Source organism: Polypterus senegalus, chromosome 14, assembly GCF_016835505.1.
Source record: "Polypterus senegalus isolate Bchr_013 chromosome 14, ASM1683550v1, whole genome shotgun sequence".
NCBI classification, from domain to species: Eukaryota; Metazoa; Chordata; class Cladistia; order Polypteriformes; family Polypteridae; genus Polypterus; species Polypterus senegalus.
In genome coordinates, this window is record NC_053167.1 from 54262897 (window position 1) to 54277375 (window position 14479).

The window sequence follows — 14479 nt, forward strand, 5'->3', positions numbered from 1 at the left end:
AAATGATGCTTCCTCCACTGTAGGGCATTGGAAATTCATGCTCTGTTATTCTGGAAATGGAGAAGGAAGGTGTGCGTGCGCGGTGTGTAGCGGTGGGGGGGAGGGAGGGCACATCTGAGTGGATATCTGATCCACCGATCCGCCATCAGCTCTCTGGGAGCTGTTATTTAAAGGTGTGATCTGATACTTTCTTACAATGCATCACAATCCACAGAATGCTTGGGTAGCACTTCTCTCGTCTCTGTGCTGTCAAACATGATAACATTTCATACACTGCATGAACAATATCAGTTTGTAGATTTTTGAGAAGCTGCTGAAATCAAGCCACGTCTTCATAGGTTGCAGCTCATGGGGATGCCAAGCTATTTACCCTCCCTTAATGACTACACTTTCACTAGGTATTTTTAAAAAGCTGATATACACTACATCCAAATTGAAGGAGAAGAGAACACAAAGGTGCAAAAAACAGAGGACATAACATAAAAGATCACAATAAGTCACAGTGGTTTATCAGTCCATTATGTGTGTAACTGAGTGGTGAATGACTTATCCAATCATGCGTATGTGAGGACTGGAGATGTTGTCTCTTCTTTTAATTTCAATAATATCATCTGTACTACCACATCCATCTTTTTTTATTTTATATAGCATCATTCACAAAATGCACCACTACAAGGTACATTGTGTGACAGTCCAAAAAAGCACATCATTTCCTGGTGCCATGCGTGTTCGATACTCCTACTGAAGGTTAAGCTGTGACTGCTGATAAAACACAGCAGGGTTGAAGGCCTTTACAGGACCACCACATGATGCTGAGGTGTTCTTCCTCCAGTACATGCTAACTAATGTAGAACTATCTCAGTGGGCCATGGTGTGCGAGTACCCTTGAGGTATATGTAGCTCTTACAAAAGGAAGTCTGTTGGGCAATTTCTGGATTTCCTGCCTTAAATGTGCAACATTTTAACTTCTGGACTGCCTGGACTGGATCGTGATCAGGAAGTCAGCAGACCATGGCAGTTCAGAGTTATTGCCGTCGAGCATCCTAGAGGAACAGCGATGGTTACCTCCAAATTTGCTTTACTCTTAGTTTTAGTGTGTTTTCCATAAAATCTTTGCTCCCCTTTAGTCTGTTATTACTCCAAACAAAAGACTGTGAGCATCTATTGCAGGCACTCTCTGGTGGTCCAAAGTGTCTCTGCTTTGTTAGACTCAGGCAACAGGTCCTAAATAAGCTTTGTAACATTACTTCCTGTATTACATTAATGTTTTATGAATGATTAATGTACCATATGACAAAACATGATTTGCTTTGCATATATCAATTAAAATCACAAGCATCATTTATGAACTAAAATTATAACTGATTTCTATGCATAATGTTTCTATACATTAAACGTGCTGAATGGTGCACCTGTTAGAAATGCTGCTTCTCTAGATCCATATGCACAAAGCATACAATTATTCAACTTAAAATCTTTTAATCAAGCACATCTTGCTTGTTTAAAATTGTCCAAAATGTTTTCTGGCCAAGATCCAACCTTCGAACATTGCAATCGAGCTCCGGCCTCACTGGGCCACATGCACCAAATTAACATCATTCTGCCTATCAGACAGCCATGGTGTCGCAATCCCTCCTAATCCAACAGCTGTGTTTGGTGTCCTCCCAGATGACCTTAAAGTGGAGAAGGACAAACAAACTGTAATTGCCTTTACTTCATTATTGGCATGTAGACTTATCTTGCTCAACTGGAAGAATCCTAACCCACCTCTTTTAATTTAGTGGGCAACTGATGTTCTATACTATTTGAAATTAGAAAAAAAATCAAATTCTCACTTAGTGGATCTGCTCAAAACTTTTTAAAAACCTAGCAGGGTCTAATCAATAACGTTTTAGAGTAAGTATTTATATTGGGGAAAAGGATTTTCTTCTCCCTTTTCAAGTTTTACTCTGGCTGACGGCCACCCTCTATTTCTCTTAGGTGGGGGATGAATTTAGCTCTTTTAAGCTTGACTTGTTTGTATAGAATGTTATTTGCATTTAACAAAATTAATAAAAAAAGAAATGCTGCTTAACAGCAGTATTCAACTCCAGGTCCTGTCACCGTCATTATGGAGCTTACCTGCTCTTTCGGTCTCTTCATGGACTTTCTCTGGGGATTCCATTTTATGGTAATTTGCAGCTCTACAATTGACAGAGAGTGGTTGTGTGCTTGAGTGTGCACCATGTTTCACAATGGACTAATGTAGATTTGTTATTCATATTTAAGGTACATCATGTGACTATGTGAGGAATTGCATAAAAGGAAGAACTTGCCATTTCTACATAGGAAAAATGCCTTACAGGAATCAAAAAGGGATCCTGAAGTGCAGTAAAGTAGCAACTCCGCCCTCTGCACCAGTTTTCTGCCCCTGGTGAGATATTCTGTATTTGAAAGCAATTTCCTCATTTACACTCCATGTGTTAGTGATAATGCCAAAAGTCATAGGTTTTAAACATAGGCAGCATTAGGAAGCAACTTATGCAAAGTTCATAACAGTGTTGTGGCTAGCTACGCAATAACACTAATTACACAGATCCCTTTCGAGAATAATTTGTTTTGAATAGAGAAAGATTTCATGATTTGAGGGCTAAGTCAAGCAAAACGACCCCTTTTATTAGCTAACTAAAAAAGATTACAATATGCAAGCTTTCGAGGCAACACAGGCCCCTTCTTCAGGCAAGATTTAATCACCTAAAGCAAAAATAGGAATAGGGTCCTCAAAAATCCCCTTGATCACACTTTAGTTAGTAGTGTAAAACAGGGGTAGACGAACTTCTCTGGAAGTGGGGCAAATTGTTAATAATGACCCATGCAGCGGGTCAAATAAAATCTAGGTGTGTCTATGAACCCAGGAAAATTAGAATATGTGTTAATCTCAAACATTAACTTTAAAAATAGTTGTTCAAAAATGGTTTGAATTATAAAACTTTTTTTATTAAAGTTATCAACAGCAATACTCAAAAACCAATCAGTAACAATTTAATGCCACTATTCTGGTCATGAACATGAAGCTGCTTGCTTCTACACAAAGATTGACTATCAAATAAAAAGCTGGATGTCACAGCAATTTATTTCAGAGATGGTTATCTGTTAGTATGCTTCTGTACAGTACATGCTTTTAAGTAATTTCATTTGTGAAAAGACCTGCACACAATTGAAATTGATGTCTCATAATAATGCCATGCCAGTATGTTTGTAGTCTGTAGAATTCATGAAAAGAAACTTTGGGAATCTGCTCTGTTGCCCAGGAGTGCAATTACCTTCAGCTGCAAAACATTTGGCACATTGTCTACATTAACAGCATAAGGAGCTCACAAAAAATTGAAAAACTGGTCTCACTGCCCTCAATCTCATGAAATCAAAATTCAAATTCACAACAAAGGATGGCAATCTGAGCTGCATGTCTGGCAAATACCGGAATAATCTATTTCTATAGATTGGCTTTTAACCTGCACACATTTACATTCATAAAATGGCACTCTTTATGCTAATTGGAAAGCAACCAGCTAAAAACATTGACAAATATCCCTCTGCAGATTATCTATATTTCTTTGGAAGACACTGCTTTGCAACTTACTACACAACATTTTATTAAGAGCACTTCATGAGGTGCAGAATATTAAGATACTTCTACAAGTGGTACTATCATTATTACCATCAGAAATGGATGACTCGGTGGTGGAAGGTGTTTCATACTCTGACAGTGGCAGAGCATTACCCAGTTGCTTTCTGTTCTCTTTGGCCGCTGCACTTGTTGCAATATTTTAAAAAGGCTCATTAAAAAATATATTATATCAATGTTATTATGCATGTTATTTCAAGAATAAAGAAATTACCTTTGGAAGCTTTGCAACTTTTTTTAAATTTTGCTTTCTTCCTTGTTTTCATTTTTCTGCTCCACTTGTTTAACTTACGCAAGCAGGTGTTCAATTAAAAAATTTGGACGTGAGCATCAGTAGGCTTTGCGCCCGAGGAACCAAGTTACCCAAACTATTCTATAACATTTCAATAACTATTTACTACTCTGATGTTGACCTTTCTGATCATAAAATAGGTCATTACAATAGCAATTGACAGGAGGAATTCATAACTTAATTGCAGAATTACATTATTTGAGAGTTCCTCTTTCTCTTGCACGATATGGTTCAAAAACAAATCAGCATGCTGTCAGCCCATAACAGGCTTAACTTTAAAGTTTGGTATTTTTCCATCCAGCCAGTTTACCTGTAGACTGTCCTCAAGAAACTGTGACACACAGACACACACAGACAGACAGACACACACCCATCATCGAGATATCAATGTTTTCGGTATCAGGGGACCCTAAAATGTTGAGATCCTGTTGAAAACTGGAGATGAAAATTTTTGACAAAAATGAGATGATAGGTTATGATAGGGGAGGGTACAAAGCAATAATGAACACTAAACATATTGTTCATTTTATGTAATAAGCTATAGAAGATTGAACAGCTAATAAAAAAACTAGCATAAGGATGTTACTTTAAATGAAGAAGTAGTTTTATTTAGTATTACACACTACAAATTCATTGCTACCATAATCAGGGCACAGACAAAAGTCAGACAAATGGTAGACTCACAGAGGCAGACAACCATGAGTGAATTTGTCTTAAAAGTGGACAGGAACAATTAGACTTCTCACCGAATGTCACATTTCTAAACCAATCCAACAACTAAAGAAGGCAATGACTTTGAATTGCAAAGATCAGAGGTGCTCTTGTTAACCTGGCCTGACAGAGAGCAAGCTTCCGATTACGATGAACTGTCTACAGCTGAAAAGTGTCCTAAAAAGTGTGTTGTGTATTGTGTGTGTGGGGAGCACACTGCATATCTTACAAATAAATATAACCTGTTGCAAGGGAAAACCCTTTCTGTAAAATCAGATTATAAATTGGCATATAAACACATCAATGTATGAGTTGTAAACGTGAATGGTACGTTGCCATTGTTGTTCACAGTTACAATGTTACTGAAGGATGTAAAGGCTGAAAGCATTGGCAGTTATGTTTGTGGAAATCTAAATTACAGAATATGCATTTGAAGTAAATGCTGTGTCACGCTCCATCAAATGGATGTGGAAAAGAGTGCTGTTAAGAGAGTTGATAACAAAGAGCCACAGAAAATGCAGACTTCCAATACTCAACATGCACACATCAGTAAATACAGCTAATGACAACGACACCAGTCCAGCAGAACAAGCTGTACAACATCCACCTTATTCCCTTGGCACATCTAAATGAATAACTAAAGTAACTTAACAGTACTGTCTAACTGGAAATGCAAACATGCCATGCCAGAATATAGCCGCAGCGTTTTAACACCTCGTATTTAATAGACCACAGTGGTTACCTAAACTCTATTTAGTGTTGTTGTACCATATAGAGATGCAATATTCAAAATGACAGAAAGATATCATAGCAGACAGAAGCACTCTCAAACATACAGGGTCCAATAGCTCCGGTGGTCTAAGTGTGTGTGTGTGTGTGTGTGCTTGTTTGTCTGTCTGTCTCTGCTCTCATTGCATTGTACAAATGAACTCTTTGAGGGCTGAATATTTTTTCCAAAAAACTCAGTTTTCTGAAAAGAACACAAAGCAATGGTTTCACACATTAGACAACATAAAACGTCTGTTCCTATGTGCTGTGGCTGCTGTTGGCGCATGTTTGGCATCTCTGTGGCAGTGGCTGCGCAGGGTCACCTCCATGGTCAGCAGTAATGCATGGTGAGCCAGCTGCCTGGCTGTCTTTGCACAGCAGGTGAGTGGCAGTGTGACGCAATATGGTTTGTACCTCTTGTCATCATAAGTGGTAGTCCTCCCAGGCAAACACTGTTGTTGGCGCATCAGCTACATGAAAGTGTTCAGTACCACAATCAGCTGGGGACTGATCAGATGATGCTGGTACCTCACTGTCGTTTTTGATACCTATCTCTAGATCACTTGCATCAAACTCGGAGTCCGACAAGTCAGAGTCCTGTTCAATAAAAGTACGTAAACCGCCCATGGAGTATTTTGCTTTGCACATTTGCTTTGGTCTTTCACCAGATGTTGGTGCCATTTTAGAGGTTGTTTGCTACTCAGATACGCGTAGGCAATTGAGGTTCAATCAACACAGCTATGGAACTTTCCTTCTAGCAAAGATAGTCGAACTAAAACGTAAGGGTGAGTTTCATTGCAGTTTACAGCTGATTACCATCCTCGACTCCTGAATTTTGATAAAAGTCGACATCAGTCCTGAAATATTTAATCATGAAGCTTACTTAGGTCACCTTGTTCTATTGAGCTTCTCAACTGGTAACAGCAATCTTATCTCTCTGTTTTCTCTCATCGTCAAGTCTTCAGTTCAGTTTCTTTTTCTCCCCCTGTCTTTCCATACTTATTTTACATACTTGTCTAAGACATGAGTAGGAACCCCAAACATTTAAAGTTCATGAACTGGAAGAAATAGAGGGCAGGTTTTTAGGACAAAGCCTAGTGAGCGCCGCTTTTTTAGTGTTGGATTTCGCCACTAGGCACTATAAACTTTTTAACAAGTTGTCCCCGGATATGGATTCTTGTTTTGAGAGTCACGTCTGGCCCCATAAGACTAGGCAAATGGTAAAATTGTATTTTTAGGTAATGGTGTAAACAATACATAAAAATACTAATCAAAGAATAGAGTGCTGTAGGTCATAGCTAGGATATTTATCATGAGTGCTGCAGTGGCAAGAAACAGAGCTGATCAGACAAAGCATTACTTTAAAAAGCCACACTGGAAATGGCACAAAGCAGCACCCCGATTAGCGTGGATTGGTAACAAGCAAATAACTACAGCAACCGTGACAAATCCCACTGTTTGGCTGAGCACATGACCTGAGAGAGGGCAATTTCATAACCAGACAAGCAAATGAAATGGAAAACTCAAACGTTAAAAATATTAAAAGTGCATTTATTAGCAAAACTGTGGCTCAAAGTGGGAGTAACCCACATTTATTAGGTGCCACATACTGCTCTCACTAGTACCTTGTTTACCACTGTTATGGGCTACCTTGTCTTAGCCCTTGAAAGATTGATGAATTTGTTATTGATGGTACTGGGTTATAAATCTCCAAGCTGAGCCCAAAGCAAGTATTTCTTGCTGCTTGGCTCCTTGCATTACACTGTTATTCATCATGGTTAATCGTTCATTTAGTTCTGAAAGCAGCTACAGGAGTTTGGGGGTTATGCTGAGTATACAGGGGCTATCGATTTTCGGCCATCTACTTTTTAAACCTGGTTAAGGGACTTGCAAGTGGTTAATCACAAGCGACATGCTGAAAAAGGGTAGGAAACCTTTAGAAATGTCAACAAGCTCTGATAACATGCATGATGATAAATGGAGATCAGATGCCAGTAGAGAAATTAAATTATGATAAATGGAAGATTAGTATGGGACTCCCTCAGACCACAGATATAAAACAAGTGTCTCTTTTCATCTCCTTCGTAAGGATGACAGGGGGAATAAAAAAGCATGCTCCTTCCCCCTTGAATTTTCTGATTTATTTTTCTTTTGCTCTGTTCCATCTAGAAGTGACTGAAGAAGCCAATATCTAATGCATAAGGGCATCACTATCTATTGTAGCCAGCTATCAATCACATCCATTGTGGTGCATGAAGTTTATAGCTTAAAAAAAATTACGCAACTTATTTTCTTTCATCAGATATTTCATAAATGCTACAAAGTATTAAATGAAAAACAAGAAATAAATGATATAGATGCTGTTTAAAATCTATACCTACACTAAAAACACAGGCCAAGACAATGTACACATTATATTCTCCTTACATAGTATATACTGTGCATAGATAGTGTTAAGTTTTAAAAATAGACATATATAAATGTACAAATTATTGTTCATCCTTTGAAAGAAAAATAATAAATTACCACAACAGGCATAACAGCCGCAAATTATCAAATCTTGATAACAAATTCAGAATTCTTACCTAATTACGAGTCTGAAGCTTGATGCTGTAGGTACTAGGATTAAAAAAAAAGAATGTAATTATTTTTAAGACACTATCACAATTTACATTTAGTAATTTCAACAATACAATAATGCATTCATCCATTAATTTTCATCCATCCATCCATCCATTATCCAACCCGCAATATCCTAACTATAGGGTCACGGGGTCTGCTGGAGCCAATCCCAGCCAACATAGGGCGCAAGGCAGGAAATAAACCCCGGGCAGGGCGCCAGCCCACCGCAGGGCGCGCGCTCACACACACACACCCACATCCACAAACCAAGCACATACTAGGAACAATTTAGAATCGCCAATGCACCTAACCTGCAGAACATGTTTATTGTATTGCAGGGTTACAGAGGACCAGAGACAACTTTTGAAGCAGGTAGAGAACCAGCCCTTCATGGTGAATAATCACACATCATCTCACACTCAGTCACGCAAGCACAAGTTAAAATATCGGAAGGCAAATAGGAGCAGCCGGAAAAAGTCACCCAGACACAAGGGAATGCGCTCAGGATGTGATCTGAACTAACGACTACACTGCCTTTCTATACTGAAATGCATTAAAATGCAGTATGATCTTATAACAAACTGGCAGAAACATAATTCTGACAGCTTAAGAATTACTAGCATGGCTGCACTAAGTTCTTAAGAGTTTTATTTTACCAGCAACTTAAGTCAACAACCACACTACAATTTACATTTGAACCCTGCCAGTACAATAAACACTATTTATTGCACACTGACAGAGTTGCTTTTTTTGTAGTCATGATACACAATCACTTGGTGTAGAAAACTGTGTTCTTAAGAGAAGCATATTTTATAAATTAAAAGAAAAAAAAATCATGTCAATTCTTGCAGTTTAAAGTGGGGTCTACAAGTAACAGATTCAAATGTGAAAAAAAGCCTTAAAGCTTATTACCAAATGTATCCACTTTGAAATGGCAAAAGTTTCAGTTTCAGAAAACATGCCTTCCACATTTATGACAACAAACGGAGATTGGAAACAATACTTTTATTACAGGTTCTTGCCACTAGTGCTGCCAAGGTAAGGATGTGTCTGTGTTCACTTGTCTTTGGCCAACATAAGTGGAGTTTTCATGTAACAAATGAGTTGTCTTTCTATTAAAATGGTGTATCTGAGATATGAAAGTAAAAAAAAAAACCAAATGTCTACAGCTTCCTTTGATTCCATTAGGACAATTGTGATACCTTGCCAGTTGTGTTGAGGCTAAAAATGGCTTCAGCCATGCCAGTTGTCGGGAGTCTTTCAGCAGCTTTACATGCATGAGTTTCCTCATTTGTTCATCCGATTCTTTTCTTTCTTGTCTTCAGTGTATTGGAACTCCTCACTGGTATATTGTAGCTCACTCAGATTGTCCCCTATGTGTATCAGAATCTCAGCTTCCAGGCTCAATCAATACCACCCCTGTGTCCCGGGGTTGTAAGCACTATCCCCTTGGACATGAGGGGGTGCTGTCTCTGACAATGTTGTCTCTTTTTCTACTCAAATCCTAGAGAAACTGCCCAGCGAGGGCAACTGATTCTGTACTTTCTGGTCCAGCAACTATGAAGCCGAGATGCTCTCAGCAGGGTTTGTCTCATTGCAGGAAGAGTAGACCGCCAGACAGAGTTCCGACCTAAGCAGTGTGACCTATGCTCTGATATTGCATTACCATTTATTTATGGATTTATTTATTTATTAACTTATTAGGTCAAAAGAAATAGTCTACCATTATTGGTCCAGCACTTCATTTGTGGACATGTGTGTTCTCTCAGTGGACAACTAGATACACATTATGATCTCAGGGAGAAGGACAGAGGCAGGGTGAATGCGAGATGGTACTAAATGCAAGAGACAATAACTAAGTCAAAGAAAAAGATAGGGAGTGATATACTGGAAAAAAGCAGAACACGAGCTGGCGATACAGAAACACAAAATAGAATTTGAAAAGAATAAAAACGGTACAGGTTTGAGCACTAAAGACTTCTATGGAGCCCCATTTAGTCTCCTCCAACAATAAGACAGGCTTCAAAAAGCAGAAAGAGCAGAGATGAAGTCAGTGAAAGGCAGAAGAGCCAGAAGACCAGAGAGAAGTCGAAAATCCTGACCATCAAAAATGCAATAAGCCCCAAAACAAGAATCAAAGTTCAAAGAGAGAAAACAAAAAGGTCCTTACATTATCTAGATTTGTAGATTTAAACTACAAAAGACATTTTTTCCCCTAAGTGAATCCAACCCTTTGATAAAAACCTTACTTCACTGCATCCCTAAATGGAGAATCTGTGATGAAGTCATCCAAAAAGGTGATGTCCAGTCTCAGGATTAGCAACGGAGAGGATCAGCATAAACAACATGGCGGCAGCAATGCAAAACTAGCACTGAAACAACATTGGTGTGCTGTTTTGAATTACAAGGGCAATCTCAAGATGCAGATCAACACTCAAGATAGATAGATAGATAGATAGATAGATAGATAGATAGATAGATAGATAGATAGATAGATAGAAAGTCAGTATATGATAGATAGATAGATAGATAGATAGATAGATAGATAGATAGATAGATAGATAGATAGATAGATAGATAGATCTTTATTTATCCCAAGGTAAAATCAGTCTTTTTACAGAAGCTCAATTAAATAAATTAAGTAAATAAAACTAAATAAATACAATCAAGTAAATGAATTAATATTGCTATATTAGGGTGGCATGGTGGCACAGTGGTAGCTCTGCTGCCTCGCAGTTAGGAGACCTGGGTTCGCTTCCTGGGTCCTCACTGTGCGGAGTTTGCATGTTCTCCCCATGTCTGGGTGGGTTTCCTAACATGCAGGTTTAGGTGCATTGGCGATCTGAAATTGTCCCTAGTTTGTGCCTGGTGTGTGGGTATGTGTGTGTGCCCTGCCTGGGGTTTGCTTCCTGCCTTGCTGGCTGGGACTGGTTCCAGCAGACCCCCCCTCCCCATGACCCTGTAGTTAGGATATAGTGGGCTGGATAATGGATGGATGGATTGCTATATTATTGCAAACAACAAACCCCTTATATTATGAAAGAAAATGAACAATGATTAAAAACAAAGAAAGCCTAAAAGAAGAAAAACTTCTAACTTGGCAGTTACAGTCCTTATGAGGCACTAAGCTTTAAGGCTTTTGTTTCATGCTTGAACCGGTATCCCACAGACCCCACTTTAAATTCCAGGATCATGTACACAGTCTGTTTAAATTTATTTAAGAAATGCTTCACTTAAGAGTATCCATTTTCTATGGGAAATTAATGGGCACAATGATTATAACAAGCAGTTTTGAGTTAAAAAAAACCACCAAACATTTCCTTGAGTCCAAGAAATTTGTGCTCACCATGTCAGTTCAAAGATCCACACGCATCACAATACAGTCTGCGATATTCACTATTAAACTAAACGGCAATCCATTTATCTTTTGAGATTACATTTTCTAAAAGGTTATGGGAAGCCAGTACCTTTCAAGACAGGGAATAGTTTGCAGTTCAATTAATCAATCTTTATTTTATAAAGCACCATAAAAACATTCATCATCACATGTCACTTTACACCCCGACATGTGGCAGTAAAGTAAAGAACATCAGATATGGCACTGCCTCACCAACCCTATCAGTAGACTGTGAATATATGTATGATAAGATTATATAATGGAATGAGAAAGAAGTTAAGCAGTCCTGGGCTGAGTACTGGGCTATGCAGAGGAAGTCCTGCACAAACTCCTGTCAGTATTCTTTTCCCGGTGTACCAGTCACCACTAATTCATTTCAAAATGACTCAGCACTTGCACAAAGTCTGATGTCGATGGACACGACATTTTAAGGCCAAGTTGTTGTCAACTGCCAACTTATAAGACACTCATGTACTCCCACCATAGTAACATCTTAAAATACGGTGTATAACAGGTGAAAGGTGCTTGGCACTTCCAGAGATTTTTTTATATGTACAATATGCTTAGATCCTATTAATAACTATACCTCAACTATCATCTTTAATCAATACATTTCCCATATTATATCAAATTAGAGACTTTAACAAAAGAAACCTATACAATTTTCTTAAGCTTTCTTTCTTCAGGATCTAATGTAAAGTCCACTATTTTGCAATGATGAATATTTAGGTAGCATGTTCACATTATACAAGTGTCTTCAGAACAGAATCCCAGTAGATAATCTAAGGCAGTTCTGGAAAGTAGACTATTTAAAAGGAATTTCTGTATCAATCTTAGGTGAACATCATTTAATTCAGCTCAGAATTGCCCCTCATACACATTTATCTTGACTCCGATATCAAGACTGTAACAGTAACTGTCCTCAGACACCTGCCTCACTGTATCACATATTTTGGGAATGTCACATTCTATAACCTTATTGGAGTAACATTTTCAATTACATTTACTTATCACACAGTTTTTAATTCACAATAATTCCTAATCCTTTAACAACACTGTGTGGAGTAATACACTGCTTAAGGCATTATTTTATTTTGCTAACTTACATTTCAAAGTTAGTATGTCTTCCGATTTTGAACACCCTGGAAAAAGATTTCCTATATTTCACTTAAAATTGTTAAAAAAATCTTTTGAATTTATCTGACATTTACTATTCTAATAATGTTTGGAATGCCTCAGTTTGTTTGAGTGATTAACACACATTGAAGTATCTGGATTCTTGCTCTCTAGATGAAATGTTGGATGTGATTTGAGCAGGATGCAGCCATTGCATGGCCGACCGCACTGATTGCGCTTTATTCATTGTAATAAAATTAATCAAATAAAAAAAATCACAGATTAAACAAATTTAGCATTCACAGATACCAAGAAGAGCTGGGAAGTATAATAGAGCAGAACAAATGCAAAAGGAACACAACATAAAATTAAAAAGAAGAACACACCACAACAGTGATAAACAGAACAGAATAAACCAACAGGCTATGCGTGGAGGTTTCAAAGGAAGTGTAACAAGTTAGCATTATACACGGTGTAGTAGTGCAGTTCAGTGTCAATGACATGCTGAAGGCCAAAAAGAAAGAAAGAGACAGCAATTAAAAACCTACACGATTGAGTGGGTCTCCTGTCTCTTTATCTCTGGGACGTGTGAGGAGGGCAGAGCATCTTAAAAAATCCACATGGATATTGTGAGAATCAGTGGTGTCATTGGGATGGGGGGCTCTTTGTAGGAATTAGACTGTGATCTTTGAGAAAACACCACCGCCCTGTTTCATGGTCTCTAGCATCTAACCCCTTTGAAAGCGTTACCCCCTTTCCTCTTGATAGGCGTTCAGAAATTCATGGACAGCTCGGAAGAAACTCCACTGGGTCCAGAATATTCACCTCAACAAAACTCCATGTTTGTGAATGTGCAACACTCCACGGGGCAACAAATGGTCTTTGACTAGCGGCAACAACAGAACTGGGGTGACTAAATGCAAAAACTGAGAATATGCAAACTTCTCTCTGACATTTTGGTGGTTTGGGGATTGAAACCGTGTGTCTGGAATTGTATGACACTACGTATGTAATGTATGTATTACTACACTACTATGATGCTTAATAAATGCCTTGAGCATGGGAAATTATTATTATTAATATTTAATCCTAACTTTAAAACTAAAAACAGCCTTAACCGAATTTCCAACATTTTTGTAAGATGCTCTGAGAATTATTTAATGCCTTAATGAATACTGTATTTTTACACCCCTTACGATGCATGCACTACACCCCATTCAAGCTCACTGTATTACCAAGGAGATGGTGAGATTTCATTAAAAAATCTTGCAGGTTCGGTTACCAATTCCCGAGTCAAGATTTTTAGTGGCTTGTGGATTTAAACTGCCTTGTGGTATTACTCCACACTAAAAATCAGGGATTACCTGCTATTTCAGGTCAATCAATGTACCATAAAATAACGATTGGTGAAGCAGGAGGTGGTACAGCCATCTCATAGTTCCAGAGACCGGCGTGTGAATTTTACACCAAGTTGTGTTGGCACATTAGCACTATATTAGCATGGCTTTTCCCTAAAGTTGTGCACATTAGTTTAACAGGCAACTCGAAACTGGCAGCTGTATGGGTGTATTGTGTAAATGGGCTCTTCAGTGGAATGGCACCCTCTCCAGAGCTGTTTCCTGACTTTAGCCCCGTGCTGCTGGGTCAGACCCTGGCCTGGCTTGATCTAAATAAGATTAAGTGACTTTGAGAATGCTATATTAGTTATGAAGTTATGACGAATGAGAAATGACAGACACAGATATAATGTGGAATGTGTTTTTCATCACATCCTGAAGAAATGCTGCCATGCTTGTTTGTGGCAGGGTTTCCCCCACATTGCCAAACACTTGCAGGTTATTTTATCTGGCAACTTCAAACCAGTTTCTATTTGAATGTGAGTGTGGAAATGTGTGTGAATGGACAGTGC

At 38.4% G+C, this 14479-nt stretch overlaps 1 protein-coding gene across 1 annotated transcript in view; it reads right to left on the minus strand.

The window, feature by feature from the left end:
* Positions 1-14479, minus strand: part of sulf2b (sulfatase 2b) — a 364710-nt gene that overhangs the window by 165768 nt on the left and 184463 nt on the right. Inside the window, exon 4 of the mRNA XM_039734694.1 lies at positions 8021-8054. The gene's annotated coding sequence lies outside the window, so the exon portion shown is untranslated. The remainder of the gene's footprint in view (positions 1-8020; positions 8055-14479) is intronic.